Below are 23819 nucleotides of genomic sequence, written 5' to 3'. Positions count from 1 at the left end.
GTCTCAGAAGCAAATGGGAAAGTAAACCCTTCTAAATATTTACAAAGTTCCTCTCCCTAGAGAATTACTGTTTTAGAAGGGTCACATGTCAGACCTAAAACCTTCCCAAATAAGTGGAAGATATCCATCACTCTACCTAAAACTCCTTGGAAGTTTGTGCTCAACAGAGTACAGTCATCAGCAAAGAGCTAACATTTTTAAATAGAGCCATCTTTGTGGCTTTGAGTAGCTAAAAGTTCTCTCACCTGATAGGCTAACTCTTTAATTACCATTAAAAATAGTGCAGGACTGAAAGCACACCCCTGTCTAGTGCCTCTACTTATATCTCCAGGTCTAGAGTGGGCTCCATTCACCTTGACCCTAAAGGTCAGCAAGGAATATGATCCTCATACCCAACTAATGAAAGCTGAACCACAAGTCTGATGTTCCAGAACCTGGAACAGAAAGTTCCATTCAACTGAATTGAATGCCTTTCTTATATCAAAGAACCTATCCTCATCTTATCTTAAACTGGGCCATGCTTATGGAGGAATGCCATTAGTTTCCACCAATTGTCTGACACCTCATGTTTCTTAATAAAACCATTCTGACCTTGAGTTATTAACCTGGGCAGGTTAGACTCAAGTCTAGAAGCCAGAACCTTGCCAAAATGAAATTAAGGAAATGGTTTAAAATGTATTTATTTATTTGCAGTTTGTTTGCCAGGATAGTCCAATTGGGCCACAAGGAGCCCATTTTCAATGGAGTCCTGAGGAGAAAAGCTCCAGAAAAATACAAATACATAAGTACACTTTGCATATTTACATTACAGATTATCTCGTAGGAATACAAAGTAAATATAATAAGAAAAGGTTAACAATGATAGAATACATCAGTATAGTTTGTAAAACAGCAATAAAAAAACACTTTTTTTACACAAAAGTAGTAGCATAGGGTAACTGTTAAGTAGTTGGTCAAATAGTTCAATAAATCTGTGGAATTATAGGAGGCAGTGATGACGTATTTAGTTCTACGAGAGTAGGAGGTGGTATTAGAAGGATTAGGTAGGATGGGAACAGGAGCACTTCCATTGTGAGGCTAGGTATGAGTGCAGCAAGGATTTAAATGAGGAGAGACTGCTGGTGATGTGGATAGGAGATGGCAGAGAATTCCAGAGGTGTGCAAGAGAGAAGGACATTAGGCGATTCCCAGCTGGTCATGTGGGTTTGTACAATTTACTTCGTTTTTGGGAATTAGATCTTAGAAGCCATTCTGGTTCATACATTTCAAAGGCAGTGGCTAGGGAGGGACAAAGAGAGGGGTTGTAAATGTATTTGTGTGCTTGATGAGTTACATATAACTGAGGAGGTTAGGTAGCTGAAGCCAGTTTAGTTGGTGAAGAGAATTAAATGGTGAGAAATGGCTCTGTGCCCTGCTGCAAAATTTGATATCTTGTTATCGCAAGAGGAGAGTTTTGTTTTGATGGAGGATTGCAGGTTGGTGAGGATAGATGCACCATGTAGGAGGGATGGGATGAGATAAGTATTGGCTAGTATAGCCCTAGTGGAAGGAGAGATGTAACGATTATGGTGGTATAGCATACCAAGTTTTTTGTGGGTTTTATTGATATTTACTTGTAAATGTCTGTCAAATTTTAGTTGATCATCTATGAGTATTCCTATTAGTTTAGTGTGAGAGACTGTTTCTAGGGGAGTATTATTTTTATTGGTGATTATAAATGAGTGTTTATCTAGGGAGGAGGCTTTGAAGATGGTGAATAACATAAGTTTAGTTTTGGTTGCATTAAGAGCCAGATGGTTGTCTAGCATCCACTGCTCAGGAGAGGAGAAGGTGGTTTGGGTAAGCTTATTTAGAGTGGGGAAAGAAGGGGAAGAGCAGATAATGGTAGAATCATCAACATATTGGATGAGGCTAGAGTTTGGAATGGCTTGGTAGAAGTCGTTAATGAATATATTGAATAGTAGGGGGCCTAAAATGGAACCTTGGGGGACACCTGTGTGAGTATTAAAGAAGGGTGAAGTGGCTTTATTCCATTTGACTGCTTGTTGTCTGGTTGTGAGGTAGCTGAAGAACCATTTGGTACAGGGAGGGGGATAGGTTTAGTTTGGAAAGTTTATTAAGAAGCAGAGTTGACCGTGGTCAATCTTCTAGCAAAAATGCCCCCCCCCAATTAGATAAAATTCATAAAAAAGAACATCTATCCAAGGAGGTTTATGACTTTTAAATCTGGAGATCATCCTGTTCACCTCCTCCAGCTCAAAGGGCTTATTTAGCCCAGCTCTCACTGAAGATGCAAGCTGATACACTTCCACTGCCAGAAAGTTCCAATTATGGGACTTCTCCATCACTCCTAAAAAGTACAATAAACAGACAGACCTCCCAAAACCTTTCCCTAAATAAGTTATCATGAGAAACAATATCGCCTGAGTCATTCTTGACTCCTGATATCCATAGCTGTCAACAAAGCTGCTTAAACACCCAAGATATACATTTGGAATTGTACTCACCTGTCACCCACCGAAATTAACCTCTGTGCTGAAGCTCTGTCTCATCCTTACAGGTTTCTAACAGGGTAATCTCCATTAATAAACAAAACTCTACATCTTTAAAGCAGCCTTCCCACCACAGCCATTTGTAGAATGCTGAACTTCCAGCAGTTTTTTTTTTTCTTTTTCTGTTTCAAATCTTTATTCACCTTCCATCAAGTCAGCTCTAATTGCCACCTTACACTTTTCTGACTAGATGAAACCATGGCTTGGCACCTGGGGGTATTATGATCAATTACATCAGAAGTCATATTTCTTAGGAATAACTTATCATTATCTGTGGACCATCGAAAATGGGCGCACCTTCAGTAACTGACACTATTGTCCTCTATGGCTGGAGAGATGTTCAAAATTAATGGAGCATGGTCCGATAACTTCCTTTTTAAAATGCAGCTGATTATATTCTATCCTTCATCTTCTCCCATGAAAACAACAGGGATATCCTGTTCCCTGTTCCTTGAAAAGGCTGAAAATACGTCAGGAGGGTGGAGTGCTCACCATATAGCAATCCAGCCCTCCTGATTCAGCCATAGCTTCACTAGAGTTTTGCATTTGCTATGTCCCTCCTCCTTACTCTGGTATAACCTATCTATTTGGGAATATATTGCAACATTAAAATTAACTACAAGCAGACAAAAATTATTACAATAGACCATATCCTGCCATAATGAGAAAAAATTCTGCAAAGAAACTAACACCGTCATTGCTAAGGCGTAAATCTTGCCTATCACCCATGATTCAACATTAATGGTTCCTTTCCAAAGTAGCTATCTCCCTCTCCCACTACCATGGGTAGTTTGTGTTGTAACTGTAAGGTGTGTATGGAACATTAATAGAACACCCTCTTCCCCCGTTCAGGCATGTGGTTGCAAACAGCACAGGACATTGTTTGCAACAACGTTTGCTGGCTTTCTTTAACTTAAGCTTGGTCTCTTGAAGACAAAATACTTGAGTTTCTTCCCTATTCGTCCTCTGTAGGAATCTAATTCCTAAATAGGATGTAAACAGTCCCTTACATTCAATTACAGGAGGATTTTGGTTTTGAGTGAAACCATAGATGTAAAAGAGTCTTCATTAGTCTCTCCACATCTAAAAAATTAAATGTTAAAAATTGTCCCAAACCTCCAAAATAAATGTGTACATGGATGCTTTCCAGGCTAAGAGCATGAGCCCCTTTGGGTGTTAATACACACCTATGTCAAGACTAAAGATCCAAGTGGCTGAAAAAGAAAAAGGTGTCTAGTTCTAGGACAAATTAGTCTTTTCTCTCCATTCTGGGTCTACTCAGTTACCTAATAAACCCTGGCTATTACATAAATAACAGCTATACAAAATATATGCACACACACACACACACACACACACACACACACACGCACGCACGCACGCACGCACACACACACACACACACACACACACACACACATATATATTCAACTTATATTGTATATCTATAAAGGTTATAATTAATATTTACTACTGCTCGATGTAATATGCTATGTAGCTGTCACTACACAGTCCAAAAAACCCTGATCAGTTCCTGTCTCGACCAAGCAAAATAACCGGATACATATAATAAAAGAAATGGGAAGGGAAAGAAAAAATGGGTCTTTGTAGAAAGAGCAGTCCAGTATTGGGTATATCTGACAAACCTTTGTTCAATTTGTCAAGGCCCTCAACATTCTAGCCATTTTTGTCCACCAAGTCTGATGACCCAGGAAAGATTTTGGATCCCAATTTCTCTCTTGCTGGGTGCTGAGGTTTGATCTGAGATCTGGAGTATGTAAAATTGTTGACTACAAGGACACTAAATCTTGGTGTATTAACAACTTGATGACAGATTCCCTGTGGTTTACCAACAAAAAATTCCTTTTGAGACACACTATCCTCTTTACTCAAACAAAGGGCCCTCCTTCTCTATCCATTTTGGGATGTTTTGTCCCCTGTGTTTCTCATTGGGGTTTCTAGACTGGGGTTAACCTCTTCCCCTGCATCACCTCCTGTCAAGGCAGAAGCCTCCCTTGGCAACTTGGATGTATTATGAAAGGGTGAGTTGGCCAGTGAGAATGACCATTGTCTTTTCTTACTAGCTACCACCCATTCCATTTATTTCTCTGATCAATGCCCATCAGCCTTGTTTTCCTCCCCTGCATTAAAGTCAATTGAGATTTAACTCACTGTATGTATTGATAAGCTTCACTCTTGCTGTGTATCTAAACTTTGCCCCCGTCCCCTTCAGCAATCAGAATAGCAGGGTACATCAAAGAGATGTGAAAACCAAGACTCAGTAGTTCTTTTTTAAGGGGCAACATTTCTTGTCTCAAACCATACAACTTATGTGAGAAGTCAGCCATAAAGTAGAAAACATGACTCTTCCATTTTAAACTATGCAGCTTGTTTGTACCCACGGTGGTGGTGCTGCGGTAGCGTTGTCGCCTCACAGTAAGACGTTGTCCGGTTTGATTCTCAGCTAGAGCGTCTTCTGCATGGAGACAAACGTGAATTGGCGTACCTTCGTTGAAGGTTGTGCATCAGGCCTGGCAAGCCGATACGTAAAAATTAACTGCCAATCATTAGCAGACCAGAGTTCCGCTGTGGCGACCCCTAACCGGGAAAAGCCGAAAGACACAAACAAACAGCTTGTTTGCTGGGATTAACCCTCTAGTCCCTTGTTCTTGTTGATTTGAAACCAATAAGGACTTTCTGAGAATGACCGCTGTTCCTAGTTTGGTGACCTACTCGATGATTATATTCAATATCTCTATTTAAATAAGTGGGTATCACTCACACTTTCATCAACAAGTAATCAAAAATGGAGTGTAACTCACGATCAGTGATGTTATTTGGAACCCCTGAGACACACGCATTGAGAAAGTGTGACTCGTTCCCTAGGTGGTCATTGGTCTTAGCCATATTGGCTTTCACTTCTGCTGAAAGCTATTGAATAATGGTCACAGTCTTGTTCAGCTTTTGCCTTAGTTCATTAACTTCTGTCAAAGCTTCTACTGAAGACGTTAACTGAATAACTTTTGTATGCTGCACCACTCAATAGGACTCAAGAACCTCTGATATTAAGGTAAGCTTCTCAAAAATCGGCAAGAGACAATCTTCTGTAGAATCCATGATTAGCAGCCTAGCTGGGTCTTTCTTTAAAAAGTGAAACTGTATATTAAGACCCACAATGTGGGAGAAAACAAACTAGGCAGACATTTTGTGCTGGGCCAGCCACACCCTGCCAAAATTATAATACATTTTCTGAGTAACAGAGCAATATTTTAAGGAAAAAATCAGGAATATCTGAAAATTCAGACACAGTTGAAAGACAAAGAGCATGGCTTATACCAGCAGCTCTCTAAAAGAGGACTTGTATATGTGGGAGAGGCTAACACTACAGCTGCTTTTATCTGAATTTATTACAAACATTTTTGAGCTCAGCAAGTTCTAGGGATGATTAAAATCTACAGACCCTTTTGTACATTCATGGAAGAATGACCAGCTATAAACAGGAGGATGTCATCAGTGTAAAGGATGATGTTTACAAGTGGACGTTTTATGTATGAATGCATGTTGACAATTCTGACACTGGTCAACTTGGTGGGTGCAGCAGTCATCAGTTGGTGACAAATCCACAGCTGGTAGATTCAAAGCTACAGTGAGTTTGTAAATATAATCAGCCCCCCACCTTTGCTTCTTCTCACCATTTCCTTTATTGTATCCAGTCGGTGCAGTGCTCCCACTCCAGCCATTGATCTATGATTGGCTATTGATCTATGAGGTCTCAAGATGCCTAGCCTTACATTCCCATAGCTCGTTTTAGTCTTTAAAACTTGTGACAAATAATGTAGAGGCAAGCAGGACAAGGATTTGTTTAGACAATTACTTGTTGCTTCTATTTATGAGGGACATGGGGGCTAAACTGTGAGGTGACTTACTGATTTCCCATACATGCATCCTAATTATGTTTGAAGAGAGTAAGAGAAGTACTTTAACTTATGTGGAATGTAAGATGGATCCATAGAAGAGTTATTCTCTGTGACACATAACTATTCCTCCATCATGTTTGATTTATGTTTCAGAAAAGATTGATAACCCTTGAGCTGGTGTTCATAATATCATTGGGCTTGCAAATATGTAATAGGTCTGATAGGATGGAGTCTGTTAAGGTTGTATACATCAGGCAGAGGTCACCTGTTAGTAGGCTGTATGATATCAAGAAGAGAGATAAGGCCTTAATATGGTCTGCATAGTTTTTATGATTTACTCCCTTGAATTCTTTTTTTTTTACTGAGTAAGCTTTATGGTCATTCCAGTAGTGACAAGTGTTGGGACACACACATACCAAATAGGGCATTCAGTTCAGTAATTGGTATTATGACAGCAGAATACAGTGCAGTGATTCATCCCTGGACATGAATGACATTCCTGTACTATAAGCTATGTGATGAAAAAAGACTTCCTTACAGTGATGGATATATGATAATCAAAGTACAGTTCCTTGTTGACACAGGGTTCCCAGATCCTTGACTAAGGGCTTAACTTTCATGGGTGCATTATCAATGGGATAGTTACAAGGTAAATCATACTTGATGATGAATATGATTTTATATGATTTTATACTTCTTTGCACTTAGTTTTAATCAGTGGTTTTGAAAGTGAGTTTATGAAAGACCATTTTGGAGGATTTTGGTGCCTTGTGGGAGTTTATGATGCCTCAGCCATCTGCAAACTTGGTCAGCCAAAAGCTCCTAACATTTGCTTTGGCCACTGAGAAATTAATGCCAAACAGGAGTGAACCAAGGACTGGAACTGTCAGTATACTGCTAGGGACAGGTCTTTTGGATGAAGTTTTGCCATCCACCCTAACTTTCCATGTTCTGTTTGTGAGATAATTTGCTATCCAGTGAATCACATATGGATTTACATTTAGCTGGGTGAGTTTTGTCTATGATACCCGAGTGTGGGATGGTTTCAGATTCCTTTGTGAGGTGTAGGTATGTAGTGTGTATTGATTTGTGCTCTTCCATTACTTCATTAATTTTCTCAAAGAAGTCAACCAGGTTAAGGAGGCAGGGTCTGCCCTTGATGAATCCAAACTGGCTTGGGCAGAAAGTTTGTAGGTTAACTTTGTCCTTATTTATTAATTTCATAATAATCTTTTCCATAACCTTACAGAGGCAGCTGGTCAGGCTTATGGGACTATAGTTACCCAGGTCCATTATTTCCCCAACTTTGTGTAAGTGGATGACTATTGCTGTTCTCCTATTCATTCAGCACAATGCCTTTTTTACAGGCTGATATTGGATAACCTCTATAGGAACTCTGATAACTCATGTTTCAGGCTGACCAGTAGTCAACCCAGTGTGTTATCCAGTCCTATAGAAGTACTCTTCTTGGCCTTGGATAGCACCTTGAGGACATGTTCTTAGATGATTTGAGATAGTGTAGATGCAGGTATGTGATCTGGGAATATGGGGGGGGGGTGTAGTTTGAACTAAATTTGTCTGCTAGGAAGTTGTTTATGCCTTCTGGGTCCAGGTATGTTATATCCTTTACTATTAGCTCTGCACAGTGCTGGGCATTGTTTCTGGGATTTCTAACAAAGTTAAAGAAGGCTTTCTGATTATCCATCACCAGGGAGTCTATTTTTCCCTTATATCTGGCTTTGGCTGATTTTATCAGGGTCCCGGAGCTCCTTATTAAGTTTAGGAAGAACATTATTGGCATCTTGAAATTTAAATTTATTTTTGTATGCAATTATTTTTTTCTTTTTTATAGAGCCTGTTTATATTAGGTTCTAGCACAGGAGTTTATTTTCTAAGCACTAGAGATTTATCATTCAAAAGATGAAATGAAAAAAAAAAGAAAAACAAAGTAAGTATAACAAATATTGCTATTCATACCATGGGGTTTAGTTTTTAAATTTGGCGTTATATTTGGTTCTGAGGGAGACAGGTACATCTATGCAGCTATTTATATGTGCATAGAATTTGGCAGTAAAGGATTCCACATAAGTAGAGGAGACATCAAGATGGATGGAGATGTTACATTTAGCCTGGACATCACTCAGTTTAGTAGATTAGCTTGGCATAATAAGATGAAAGTGATTTGTCATCCAGTTTCACTAGGGCTGAATTTGCAATTGGTGAGTAGCAAAGCTGTCCTATATTGGTAAGGACCAAGTCCAGGATTTTAGCACCCCTGGTTGTTGTGCGTATTACCTGGTCCAGAAAGTTTGCATTGGTGAAGGCCAGAAATTTGAGACATCTCCTAGGAGAGTGGTGCTTGGCTTATTGCATGGGGACACCATACTAGTGAGATAGGAGGTATGGGATAAGGAGAACAATGGAGGGTGTGTCCTAGTTATGATATGGTATTATAAGGAGTTTTGTTAATAATAAGTTAGACACAGAGAAGTTCCAGGCTATTATTTTATCTAATGAGTCTGGAGGTGAAATGTGTTTTCAAGAATTTGGAGACACAACCACCATTATTGTCATGAACTAATGCGGTTGGTCTGAATGTGTGGTAGGCTTTGAAACCCCTCAGTGATGGAGTACTCTCATTGGTCTAGAACTAGGACTCTTTGAAAATGCATATATCTAGATTCTCCAGAGTAATGAGTGCTTGTAGGGAGTGGATTGTTTTGCTAATGCTCCTAGTGCTCATAATTTATTTATTTATTTAACATTTGTTTGCCAGGATAGTTCGACTGGATATATGGATATATATTATATGGATAATAGTGGATATTACTGAGCAGCAATGCCTTTATGTTATCTGGATTCTGTTTCATTATGTTCAGCATAGGTTCCTAGGTAAGTATCAGGCTAGCTGCCCTCGCCAGGCCATTTTAAGTATATCCAATTATCCTTCAAAGGTGAGAGTCAAACCCCATACCTTGTGACTTTAAGATAAACATCTTAACTATTATGCCAACCCCCAACCCCAGTTTATAGCTGTGCAAATCCATGGTTGGAATCCTTAGAATACTTATTTGCCTAAAGGAGGCACTATGGGGGCAAACAAGGATTCAGCCAATATACAAAGACCTTAGAGGATAGGTGCAGCCTATCCCAGGCAAAGCAGTAAAACTAGCTGTCATCTCCTCCAAGGCTAATATAAGTTGTAACCTATTAGAATGATACCAGAAGCTAAGCCAAGTGTTGTAGTCAATATTTTGTTCATATTGCAGCATCGTCCTTGGAGATGTTAGAATGCTGCTCAAGGCTAGGCTCATGTCTGCCTTAGACACATATTCTAAGAGCTCCATCTTGTCTGTCTTCATGTGTCCATTGACTATTGATCTGTGAAGATCCTAAGAAGCCTAGTATTACACTCTGATGGTAGTTTTTAACACTTAGTTTGTGTATGAATAACCCTGAGGTGGACAGAACAAGAATATGTTGAGATATTTACTTGTTGCCCCTATCCATGAGGGACATGGGTGCTAAACTTCATACAGTCCAGGAATTTACATCTTAAGTCATTTACAGCCACATGCACTGTGCCTCTGTCATGTGTATTTGTGGAGTAAGAACTTGAGTGCATGTGTGATGTAACAAATCCTGACACCTGAAAGGCAGGTGACCATGACCCTCTCCTTACACAGCCTGGTGAGTGGTGCATCTGTATGACTTGTATGACTAGGATATTGGATTGTGTGGAATTTTGTCTTACAGGCTTTTGAATTGAGTCAGTGTCACTCTTAGATGTATATTTCATGGTGTATATTTCATGGTGGGTACTGCCTGTGTTGTGTGTTTGTGAGGCTGCTGACGGTATTTGTTTCTTATGTTACATTTAGAATGCCTTTGTGGTTTAAGCAGATTACATTGAAGAGCCTCAGCATATGATGGTCTAAGCATTTGGTCTGAGATGTGTGCGATTGTTTTAGTGTGGTATTGTGTGGTACATAAACCTGCATGTTATTTGTTGTGGCTTTGTGTAAGAGCTTTGCCTCCAATAACATTATATAACTACACCTCTAATACACTGTGTCAGTCTGTGTAACTGGGGGGTGATTGTCCTAAAATATGACAATTGCTACATTGTCTCAGGATGCCCATTTTAACCAAACTGCGTATAGAGATGGTTAGGTTAAAAAAGTGCAAATCCATGGTTCCAGATGCTTTCTAATGTTGGATGAAGGGAGAGTAACACTTATGAGACTTAGAGTTGATTACTGGAGTTACTATATGTCTGGTAGTGGAGACAGTGCTGGTATCAGCAAAGCTGCACGCACCTTGGAATTAGTAATCCTTTGCTTCTTCTCTCACCATTTGAAAAGCAGTAGCACTAATCCCAAGTGGTTTTCTGAAAAGTAATACTAACCAAGATGTTGATGGCTTCACTGCACTTGCTATAGTTTTCTTTTGGTAGATTCCCTGGATAGAACTACAGCAGCTGGATGCAACAGGAAGCCAAGCTGTGCAAAAGCCCTGAGGAGGTTCTCACTAAAACTGCAGCCAAAGCCATACACTGAACTCCAATACACACTGCCCAATCAAAGACCAACAGGGATCAATCCTCTGTTCCTTCTTATACCAGGAGCAAAACAGAAGCACTAATCCCAAACTGATTCCTGACAAGCAGTTCCTAGGCTCTCCACTGATTGGTAGTCTAGCTCCAGATGTTACAAATTTTAAATGTAAGTTTGAAAAAAGAGATGAACACTCTGAATATTGCACTGTGCACTAAATGAATGTAAAGTGAGTGAACTTTGAACTATATAACTTAAAGGTTTGAGTAAGCAACTGCAATTATACAAAATCTAGGCTGTGAGTGTGAAAATGATAAAAATGAAGAGAAAATAAGTAGAGGATGATAATAAAAATAAAATTACAGGCAATTACACAGTTTTAAACATAATACCGGGTAATATATGTGTGGTTGGAAATAAACTTCATGCCAGAGATATTAAAAAAACACACTTTGTAAGGCATTTAATTAAATCTGTAGACTGAGTGGATGCTAGAATCACTTTGCAATTGTATGGTACATGTCAAAATAAATGCGTGTGGCAAGATTTACATGCTGATGGGTCAAAGGAGCAGAATAAAATAGAAACGTTTTATGAGTGCAGTTGAAGTGCAAAATAAATACAGTTCTGACCTCAAGTAGCAGAATTTGCTGTAAATAATTTTTTTTTGGTCTGTGATTGAAGACAAAAAATATATATATTAAGCTAGATACAGGTACTGAATGTAGGTTTCTTACAGCTGGCTGAGCCCCAAGTAATCAAAGATAAGTTTCTTGAAGTCAGGTATTTTACCATGCCATAGCCTGTACACCCAGCTGCTCATGCCCAAACTCAAATATGAGTTTAGCTAAGCTGCTGGCATATGCTAAAAAGTTTGCATCCTAGGGAATGAAGTGCTTGCGGACCAAGTAAGTTGGGCAGTGAAACAGGGAGGGAGTTTAAGATTAGGGAGAGAAGGGGATATTTTAGTTTTAAGGAGCAAGCTGTAAGGTATCAGAAGGTTAAGGACAGGGAGTAGAGGGGGATGTTAGGTTTAGAGAGTGATAAGAATGTATTGGAAGGTTAGGGTTAGGAAGTGGAGGAGATTTCGGGTTTACGGAGTGATCAGAAGGTGTCTGCAGGTTATGGAAGAGAGGGGAATTTTAGGTTTCATGAGTGACTGCAAGATTAGGATTAGGAAGGAGAGAGTATTGTTAGGTTTAAGGAGCAATCAGAATGTTAGGGTTAGGGAGGGAAGAGGGTTTTTAGGTTTAGGGAGTAATCAGAAGGTTAGGGTTGGTGGAAAAGAAGTTTAAGATTTAGGGAGTAATCAGAAGGTTAGGGTTAGTGGGAGGATGGAGATTTTAAGTTTAGAGAGTGATAGGAAGGTTAGGATTAGGGGTTTCCTATTAGATGACCGAAGACGCATTCTATCGAATGAGTCTTGGTCGAACTTAAAACAACGAAAAGGCAAAATAGCAAAGCAGCTTTTAAACAAATTCTTTCCCAGGGAAAGAATTCGCTTGGCCACTTCCATTACTTTGCCATTTTTTGGCACTGTAGGGTGATCTCGGAGTTGGTATATTTAAGTAGGGGGGTTGTTGGGGGCAAAGCCCCCTACTTTATGTATTCTTTCAATTTTTTTTTTTTTTTTTTTTTGGAAAAGCTTACAGCTTAGCAGTAGAACTGAATGCATATGTTGATAGAATGGAGACCTTAGCTATATTGGTGCTCTTCAAAAGGTACCTTGATGATTGGATGGGAGATAGGAAATTCATCCTGGGAATCACGTCAATCGCCCTGCTAGATAGGGGTCCAGGGAAGTAAATATTGTGGAAGAAATATCCAGGGAATTGTTATGGCTAGGCTTGTATAGGCCCTAAGGCCGATAGCCTAGTACCAACCTATGAACCTATATGTGTACACACACACACACACACACACACACACACATATATATATATATATATATATGTGTGTGTGTGTGTGTGTGTGTGTGTGTGTGTGTGTGTGTGTGTGTGTGTGTGTGTGTAGGTGAATGTGTGTCTGCACACACATGTACAAATATATATATATATATATATATATATATATATATATATATATATATAGCTCCACCCTCAACCCCTTTTCCCATTCTTGCACATGGTGTCGGGGTGTCACCTCAACAGTGACTATCATCTCGAGCCAAGGTTTGCACCACTGGGTAGTTATTCTTGCCATGATAGTTCAGCTGTACCACTCACTCACACACACATTCACACCTATGGCCAGTTTAGAGTGTCCAATCCACTTACTGCATGTCTTTGGAATGCGTGAGGAAACTGGAGCACCGGGAGGAAACCCACCTGACCCTAAGGAGGACTAAAACTTTAAAATGCATCTAGTTCTGACTGTTGTTGCTACGATGCTTCTGACTGTGAACCACTAAACAGTGGTTCTGTCAAATTAAATTAAATTAGACTTTGTTTTTGCACTTTTAACACCATATTGGGCAGATACAGGCTTTTAAGATTATGTTTTTCAATATAGTCAGCCTGATATGAGTTTCAAAGGGTAGTAGATGGAACAACTAAAGATCTTGATGGCAGCAAACATAATATATGATCTTCTGATGTTGGGAGGTATTAGTCATGATCTAGACTTACGAGTTTCTTTGAACGACTGAGGTAGAAAAGCTTGAAGGTGAACAGAAGCAAATGTCCAATCTGTGAGACTTCTCTTAAAAAATATTGGTCATGTTTACATCATTAGATTTCGGACCAAACTCTGATAATATTAATGCTACAGATGACATGCTAAAGCTTTATAACAAATTAAATCCTATGTACTTCTTTGGTATGGTACAACATCTCTCCAGATTCATAGTTTCATAGTTTGGTACTAGGCTATCTGCCCTGGGGCATTTATAAGCCTAGCCATAGTGATGTGGCTTTCGCCACCCCATGTAATGGTACAAAAGTGTACAGAATAGATTTAGAATACTGTGCCTCTGTCTAGTAGTGACACAGTGAAGACCCCCTTACATAACAGAATTAGTTTACTGTGCCTCTGTCTAGTAGTGACACAGAGATGACCCCTGGGGTAAACCTACGATCTCCCATCCACTCGTCAAGATTTCTCTTGAAGAGAGTCAGTGAGGGGCTCTGCCTAACATGAACTGGGATTCTGTTCCAGAGTATGGGAAGCCTCTGAGTTATGAATCTGTCCATCCAGCATGTCCTATTCATATTTGTGCTGAGGTTTAAATCATTAGCTCTCGTGGTTCTGATGGATTTGGATTTTTTTTGAGGTGGAGCATGTCCATCAATTCCTGATTGGACATGGCCTTGTACGTCAGGCACAGATCACCTCTGAGCAGGCGGTATGCTACTGAATAGAGCTGGAGTTTATTTAGTCTGGCAGCATATGACATATGTTGGAGACCCTTGATCCTCTTGGTGAGGTACTTTTGGGGTCTCTCTAGCTGTTGCAAGTGCCGGGTGAGGTACATACCAAATGGGGCATTGTACTCAATCATGGGCCTGATAAGGGAGGAGTATAGGGTACAATGACCTCCTTTGATCTGGATGTGAATCCCTTCATGATAAGGTGGGCAAGGTAGAAAGTCTTTCTAACCACTTTGGCAATGTGGGTGTCAAATGAGAGGTCACTATCGACTTGGGTCCCCAGGTCTCTGATTACATTTTTCCATACTCAGTGGGTTACTGTCTATGTGATAATTTGTGGGTACTTTGTTTTTCCCAAAAGGGATGACTATACATTTTTTGGCATTTAGTTTAAGGCCATGACTCTGGCACCAGTTGTCCATTTCAGTGAGGCCTTTCTGTAGGATGTATGTGTCAGCTGGTGTATCGACTATGGCACCTAGTTTGCAGTCATCTGCGAACTTTGTCAGCCACAACCCTCCCATGTTTGCTTTCACATCTGAGAAATAAATGCCGAACAAGAGGGGTCCCAGGACAGAGCCCTGTGGGACACCACTTGTGACTGGCTTTGAGTCTGACATGGCTCCAGTGATTTTGACTTTATGGGTTCTATCCTTTAGCCAGTTTGCCACCCATCTTGTGACATATGGATTTACATTTAAGCTGTTGAGCTTGTCTATGATGCCAGAGTGGGGTATTATGTCGAAAGCTTTAGCCAAGTCCAGGTAGGCTGTATGGACTGCTTTGCCCTCATCAATGGCTCTAGTGACTGTTTCGAAAAAGTCAACCAGGTTCAAAAGGCAGGATCCACCCTTTACAAAGCCAAACTGGGTGGGATCAAGTGTCTGTAAGTCCCCAATGTCTCTGTTTATGAGTTCCATAATGATTCTTTCCATAGCTTTGCAGACCAGGCTGTTTAAACTTATGGGGGCGGTAGTTACCAGGGTCTGTAGAGGTGCCTCCTTCATGGAGTGGGACTACTGTTGCTGTACGCCAGTGTTCAGGTACATATCCTGTAGTAAGGCTAAGGTTAAATAGCATTTTTATGTGCGGGTTTAGCTCCTCTTGGAGTTCACGTAGCACGCAACCCGGGATACTGTCAGGTCCCATTGATGCTGTGTTTTTAGCTTTGCTGAGGGCAGTTCTCACCTGGACATCTGAGATGACAGGGAGGTTACATTCAGCTGGAATAAGCATTTCTTCTTTTGGGGGTGAGGGAGGGGAGAAATTTGCACTGAACCTGTCTGCCAGAATGTTGGCAATATCTGTGGGTTCAGTGTATTTTCTGTCATTGTGAACTAACTCTGAACATATCTGAGGGTTTCCACCCAGGTTTCTAACAAAGCTGAAGAAGGCCTTGTGGTTATCTTTAGTGTCCATAGCGATTTTTCTCTCAAAGTTGGCCTTGGATGTTTTTATGAGAGAACGTAGCTTTCTACTAGTGCTGATCAAAGATGCCTTCTCTTTATGGGATTTTGCTCTGTCGTGCAGTAGCTTCCTTCTTTTGTTATACAATTTGTTTATGGCTGGGGTCCACCAGACAGGACCCCTGCCCTTGGTGGAGAGGGTCTTGGTTTTATTTGGGATTGCATGATCCATGCATTCTTGGAGATGTCTGTGGAAAGCATTTGTGAAGGATTCTGCATTGTGGGATGTGGTTTCCACTGGCCCAGTGGGCTTAAAGGATACCATCACAGTTTTAAGAAGTGTAAAGTCGGCTTTTGAGAAGTTTTTTCACTGTAGTCTTTTGTGTTGGGGGGGGTGGGATATGTATATCCAGGGTGATTAGTTTGTGGTCAGATCTCACTAGTGAGGGGTATACTTCTGGTGTGGAGCACTTTGTCCCCATGTTTGTGATGATCAGGTCTAGTATATTATCTCACCTTGTGGGAGAGGTGACTAGCTGTTCCATTGCATTTGAATTTATGAATTCCAGGAACCTTTGGGCTAGGGTGTTTGGGCTAGAATAATGCACCCAGTCTATGTTAGGGTAGTTGAAGTCTCCCAATATGATGGTGTTTGGTGAGACATTCATATCCTCCAATGTCTTCAGGAAGGCTGAGTGGGGTTCCTGAGATTGGGAGGGTGATCTGTAATATGCTACCAGTTGTATATCAGTTTTGCCTACGGTTAGTTGCACCTGGATGGTCTCTGATGCTTCATGTGTTGCCACTAACCTGGAGGTGTGGGTGTCCTTGATGAATATGGACACTCCCTCTCCCTTTTTGGTTTGGCCTGAGTTTTGGTGCTGAAAAGCATGATATGAGGTATAGCCTGGTAGTGTTGGGGTGCTCTCAGGAGCCTTGAACCAGGTTTCAGTTACTGCACAGACATCGATGTTCTCCATACTAAACTCCATATTAAACATGTACCACCCAGGAAGCTATTGAAGTATGTTGCTGTTTGGCTTTGGTCACATGAACCATTCAGAAGCTTTAAAATATTTAAAAAAAAGGTCTGCCACTGAGGTTGATGTTCAGGTTTCCTGATATTCTGCAGCTTCAAGTGGATGCTAGCCAGCATGGGTTTAGTGCAGAATGACTGTAAGATGGCAGAGCAGTGGTTTATGGATTAGGGGTTTTGAGAAAGGCACACACAGGATATAATCTACACACTTAGATAAAGAAATATTAGCAATTGTCTTTGGTTGTCAAACATTCCTTGATTATATTTATGGGAAGTCAGTTACAGTAGTCCCATCAAAAGCTATAATAAAGCAGTTTCAAGAAGTGTCTTCACAAAGCTCCAGGAATACTGCCATACATATTGTTGAGATTATGGAAGTATAGCCTACAAGTTTATTATAGGCTGTGAACAGCACTTTAGAGAACCGATGTACTTAGAGATTATTTGCAAGAATGTAAAGCAGACTTGGTAAAGAAAAAATCTGGAGGCTTTATGGCTTTATCTCTCTCAAATGGAAAGCTCATTTTGCTGAGAAGCTACAGCAGAGGTTATAGGGAAATGAAGTTACTCTAAAACTCTGTCATGAATGAGTGCCTGGATGAGATAAAATCACAGCATCCTGTCATTTTCCTTATCAATATTAAATATTTTGTGTACAAATCATCATGGTTAAGGGAGATAAAATTACATTTTGAACTTGTTGGTACAGTGTTTTAGAAAATGTACACATTACATTGAAGTATTACCAGGTATAAAGACAAGGGTTCATGACATTTTTTATCAACAGAAAAACTGTAAATATTTATGTACATACATGCAAATATTGTAGGCATGGGCAGTGATGCCCTTCTAGTCTGCCAAAATACTGATACAGTCATTCCCGTAATAAGTGAACAATTTGTTCTTAAAAATATCTAAATTAGTTCTTAGTTTAATATAATTTCATAGTCTATTCCATGCATCAGCTACTCTCTCAGAGAGTCAATTAGTGCATCTTTTAGTTGTGTATAATCTTTTACATATGTTGTCTGATGATTCTCTACTACTTTTTAATAACTTCAAACATACCAGAGCAATGTCTCAAAATGCCCTATATACATGAATAATGTCTCCTCTTAAATATCTATTTGTGAGACTGTGCAAGTTCAAATGTTTTAGTCTTTCATGATAACTTAAATTTTTACATCCATGGCTGTTCTTTATAGAGTTCTGCTGTATTCTTTCCAATTTACTCATGCATGTTTTCTTATAAGGTTTCCATATTGTTATTCCATACTCTAGTTATGGTCTGATATAACTTGCAAACAATGATTTCTTAATTTATGATTTCCTAGACATTATAAATCTTTTAAACAATCTTTAGTTCTATGATGATCATTATACAATTGGTTGACATGATTAGAAAAACTCTAAGCTGGATCCACCCATATACCCAGGTCTTTAAATGAATCTACAGTTTCAGTCACATTGTGCTGTATTAAATGTTTAACTTTCATTCTATAGCCCCCAAATGCCATATGCTTATTTTTGACAAATTTATAAGTAGATTATTCTCCTGTCTCCAAGTTGTCAATTTTGTAAAATTCCTTTGCATACATGCCCTATCTGTAGTCCATGTAATCAGTTTACAGATTTCAAGTCATCTCCATATAGATGTAGAACATCACATATGAAAAAGATAGATCTGAAAAATGTATCCAAAACAATTATAGTCATAGGACAGAACCTCATGGGACACTCTGACTGTATCCTAGAATTTTACTTGTCCAATTGCTGTATGATATTTAGGATAATAGGATCATAGGAGATTACTAGGATATTGACCCAGAGGTCATTTTAAGTCTAGCTGTTTCATTCCAGTGTAATTCCATAGAAATACTAGTCAATACCTAAGATTGCATTTAGTGATGACTGGCATGTCCAAGAGGGTTGTGGGCACTATTCCTGGTAAGAATTTACGGTGTCCCATCTATTTGTCCAGGTTCCTCTTAAACAGTATCATAGAGGTGCTCTGTTTCACATGAATTGATAGCTTTTCCCAAAGAAGTGGCAGTTTTTAGGAGATAAATGTATCCCTCCAGAATGTCAGCAGGACTTGCCATGTCCTGTTTGTAAGCCATACAGGTATCCATTTTATCAAGATTGCATCAATACCTAATTCTAATTTATTGATCAGTATTTTCTGTATGATCCTATCAATTGCTGAAGTTAAGTCTATAAAAATATCATCACAACACATTTTTTTAATTTACATATTTTATTATATTACTATAGAACATCATGTTACAGGTGATTATAGATATATTTTAAAGATATGCATGCTGATATATGGTTTCAAGTCCCAACTTTTCCAATCTGACAATAATTTATCCTAAATAAACGTCTCTATTATTTTCCACAACAATAAAGTAAATGTATAGATCTGCATGACTCTGGGTTTGCCTTATTCCCTTTTCTTTAAAGATAGTTTTAACAAATGCATATCTCCAATCTTAAGAAATCTCCCCCCTGTTTAAAAGACCTAGTGAATAACAAATATAATGGTATAGTAAGTTCATGACGAACTGTTCTCAGGTCATTATTACTAATTCTGTCTTCTCCATGTACTTTCTTAGGGTCCAGTTTATCTAGGTCTTTTTAATGTAATCTAATTTAAGTTCAGTATCTGAAGATGTCTGGATGTTACTAGGACAATTTATCACCCTCTTTCTGGAGACAAACCATTTTGCATAATATTTTGTAAATATATTTATAATTGGCTGTGCTTGAGAATCAGTTTTAGAATCAACACAAAGTTTATCAATTTGTATCACTTATTATGTATTTATAAAACAGTTTCCTATTATGCTCAATATCTTTATAGAACTTAAAAATATATATCACTCTTACCTCATACTTAGTTTAATTTGTCTGTCCAGCTTATTTATTTCAGTTTTCAAAGTTATAGTTAAGCCTTATTTCCATTTCTTATATTTTTTCTCTCATCATAATGAAATGTCTTGTTTTTTGTTATGGAAAGATATTCTCCTAAGTTTGTGTGCCTAGATCCTGATGTTAAACACTTTTTGCAGTCAAATAATTTCCCTTTCAAAGCATGTCACTTTCCTTCAGCATTTTTCCACTGAATGCATCACTCCAATTAGTTAGTTTTTCATAGTGACTGTTTTGCTTCCATATATATTCTGTTGCTAATCTTTGTGTATTGGCTTAGATTTCATCTTGCCAGAATTATCTAGCAGTAATTTAACATTTATAATCCCATGATCACTGCACATCATTAATTGGAAACTGGGAGCAGTTATAGAATCCTCCCAAGACACACACATCTTACAAGAAGGTCTAACACAGACAAATGACTAGTGACCGAAGCCATGGCTTAAAACTCAGTGCTAAGATATGCATTATAGAACCATTTGGGAAGTCAGCCCCCCCTGGAAACTGCATCATTGATAAAACACCCCTAAAAGTTAACCCACAGGTCAGGGCTCTGATAACTTTGACCACCCCTTCAGTATGTACCTGACCAGACACATGCAGCTACTGGAACATCTGCAAGAGTTCCTTAAAAAAGAATATAGGTCATAAACACAATGTCCTATGTGGATCTTCTCAAAACTCTCTCTGTATATACTCAGGCTCTTCCAGACTACTGAAAGGTGATCTATGCATGGCATACAAGGCATATCTGAACCCTGCTCTGATGAAGCTTTTGCATATTCACAAAACAAACATCAGAATTGTTACAAGTAAAGACACATAATTTGTTTGCAACATAAGTAGGGCATTCTGGAGAGACAGATAGGTATCTCAGAAAATCCAAAAAAATTTAAAAAATCAAAAGGATTTTTGTATGAACACTAGAAATAATTCTGTTTCTGTTCCTTTTGTTAACTATATTATTACATTCAGGAGAGTTATGGAGACTAATTGCTTTTCCAAACAACTGTTGGTTCTAAATTTTCCTTTAGCTTATTCTAATAGCTGTCTGGAATCATTTAAGTTAAGTAAAATACTAAATCTTAAAGAAAATGATTTAAAATATTGGTATCAATTTCTAGATGGTATTAAATTACATTCAGCTGATTACCTTTTGGTCAGATATAATATAGGGAAAATAGTTGGTTAAGTATAGAGATCTTTAAGGAATTTATTAATAATAAAATAAAAGTACCGTTAAATATGAATACAAAACCCATCACTAAAATTTTGGATTTTTTTAATATTACTAGTGATATGACTAAAAATAAATCTTATTTGTCAAAAATGTATAGGATGTTAAAAAATGAACTCATAGTCTTTGATTCGTTGTATTGGAATTATTCAACAAAAGTTAATGATGATCTCCACAAAGCTCTATATTGGTACTCAGGCTCCTTTAGACTATTGAAAGGCAATCTATGCATGGCTTACGAGGCATTCCTGGACCCTGCTCTGATGAACATTTTGCATAATCACAAAACAAACAGCATCAGCACTACTAGAGCTAAAGACACACATTTTGCTTGCAATATAAATAGGGCATTCTGGAGAGACATATATGTATCTCAGAAAATTCAAAACAATTCAAAATATTTCAAAAGGATTTTTGTATGAACACTAGAAACAATTCTATTTCTGTTATTTTTGTTAACTATTAACCAATAAATGAACTAAACTTGAATGGGAAAAAAAAGAAAAAACTCCACAAATATGAAGAAAAATACTCTTTTAATGAGCGCTTTCGTCAGTAGATACACTTGACTTTATCAGATTACATAAAACATTGACATCACTTCCTTTTAAAAGCCAGGCACCACCACATGACCACAATGAATTTCCTCTACAGGATTCAAATTGTATTGCAACACTGTTTCTCAAGCTGTATTCCCTCTACAGGATTCAGGTTGTATTGCAACACTATGTTTTAAAACTAAGCATTGAAAGATATGTGAAACTTGATTAAGAAATAATAATAAAAAATTGCAAGACAAAACAAACTACAATAGTGTTTGTTCTTCACAGTAACCCATATGTATAATTAAATAACAAACATCAATCCAGCATACTGTTGATACACTAAGACAGTATAAAAATATGTATTATAAACATACATTGATCACATTTTGCCCTACCTTCCTTATTTGCTGTGCAAGTTAAAACATTACAAAACTATCAAAGATAAAATTCAGCTTTCATTTTTAAATAACTAGAAAGGGAAATAATATCATTCAACCCAGGGGGGTTGTTGGCATTAAATCTTAACTGCCACATACATTCTAAATTCGAGAAACAATTCTCATGGACCCCCCCCCCATTGTTAAGAACAACTTGATCAAAGGCAATAAATTTAAACCTATGGTCAGGATTTTCCTTGATGTGCAATGTCAATGCATTTTTTTCATTGGCTTTTTTAATATCATAATTGTGTTGGTATACACGCACTTTGAAAGCCTTGTTTGTCCTGCCTATGTAAAATCCTTCATAGGATTGACATAAGGCTGCATAAACTACTAAAGTGCTGTTACAATTCAACCTATGGTTCAAATGTATTAGACCATAATGTGGAATATGTAAGGTGTCCGTTTCAAAAATACTGGAACACTGTGTACAATGACCACATTTGGTCATCCGTCCTTTTCCATAGGTTTTATAACTCTTTGTGTTTTGTTCAAGTAAATTTTTAAAACAAGCTTCTTTTTTATATACAACACATGGCTTTTCCTCCACATTTTTAACAATTCTTGATCTCCTCTAAAAATAAACCAATTCTTATTTAATATGTCCTCGATGTCATAAAATAATGGGTTATAAGTTAAAATAAGGGCCTTGCTGAAATCTTGAGTCATGATTCTATCTTCACTCAAAATGTTAATATTGGGGGTAACAATACCAGATCTATCAGTCCCTAATAATGGAAAAAAAGTGTCCACATACCCTTTTTTTCCATGGCCTCATTAAGAATTGGTTCAATAAAATTGTTAGGCTACCCACTTTGTTGTAACATACCCCTCAACTTGTCTCTCTCTTCATAGAACATTTCTATGTCACTGATCATACGTGCCAATCTAACACATTGGCCTTTGACAAGTGACTTTTTTTGAAAGTCAGGGTGTCCAAGCTCATAGTGTAAGAGGGTATTAGAAAATGTGGGTTTTCGGTATAGCGTGGTTTTAAAGTTCTGTTCTACTTAATTTTTGATAATAAATATATCCAAAAAATTGATCTTGTCACTGCTTTGTTCCATAGTGAAATTTAAAAAAGATGTACTAGTATTTAAAAATGAAAAAAATATCTGTAATTCATTTTCACTGACTTCCCAGAAAATTAATGTATCGTCCAAAAATCTCCCATAGAATTTACACAGCTTAAATAGCTCTGAAGTGAATACCTGAGTGAGTTCCCACTGGGCCAAAACTATATTGGCAAACAGGGGGGTACAGGCTGCCCCCATTGCTACGCCTGTTGTCTGTTTAAATGGCTGGTTCTCAAATATGATGTAATTGTTGTTAAGCACCAATTCCATTAAAGTTCTAAACATTAATATCCTTTCATGCCTTATATTTGCATTACTGCATAAAAAAATCATAAAATAGGTCGAGGCCCTCTTCATGTGGTATTACACTAAATAAATCTTTTATATCAGTAGTAACCAAAATGAATTTATTACTATATAATTCTTTCTTGATTTTCTTCAAACAATCCCACGAATCCTTGAATATATGTTGGTAATCAAGAAGCATAGATTTTAAATGAAAATCAAGAAATTTGGCTAAAGGTGTTGTTTTCCATGCTTTTGCATCCACAATAGGCCTTGGGGGGCGTGGTTCTGATGCTTTTATGTATCTTGGGAATTCCAAATATTGTTGAAGTTTTGGGGTACATTTGTGTTAGAAAGCTATGTTCTTCCTGTGTTATCTGATAGCTAAATAATAAATCATTCAAAGTGACATCAGTATTTCTGTTAGCTATATTAAACTCATTAAGAGGGCTTTCCACATAACA

Source organism: Protopterus annectens, chromosome 15.part0 (genome assembly GCF_019279795.1).
Source record: "Protopterus annectens isolate FY-2018-M chromosome 15.part0, PAN1.0, whole genome shotgun sequence".
NCBI lineage: Eukaryota > Metazoa > Chordata > Ceratodontiformes > Protopteridae > Protopterus > Protopterus annectens.
This window is presented reverse-complemented; position numbering follows the sequence as displayed.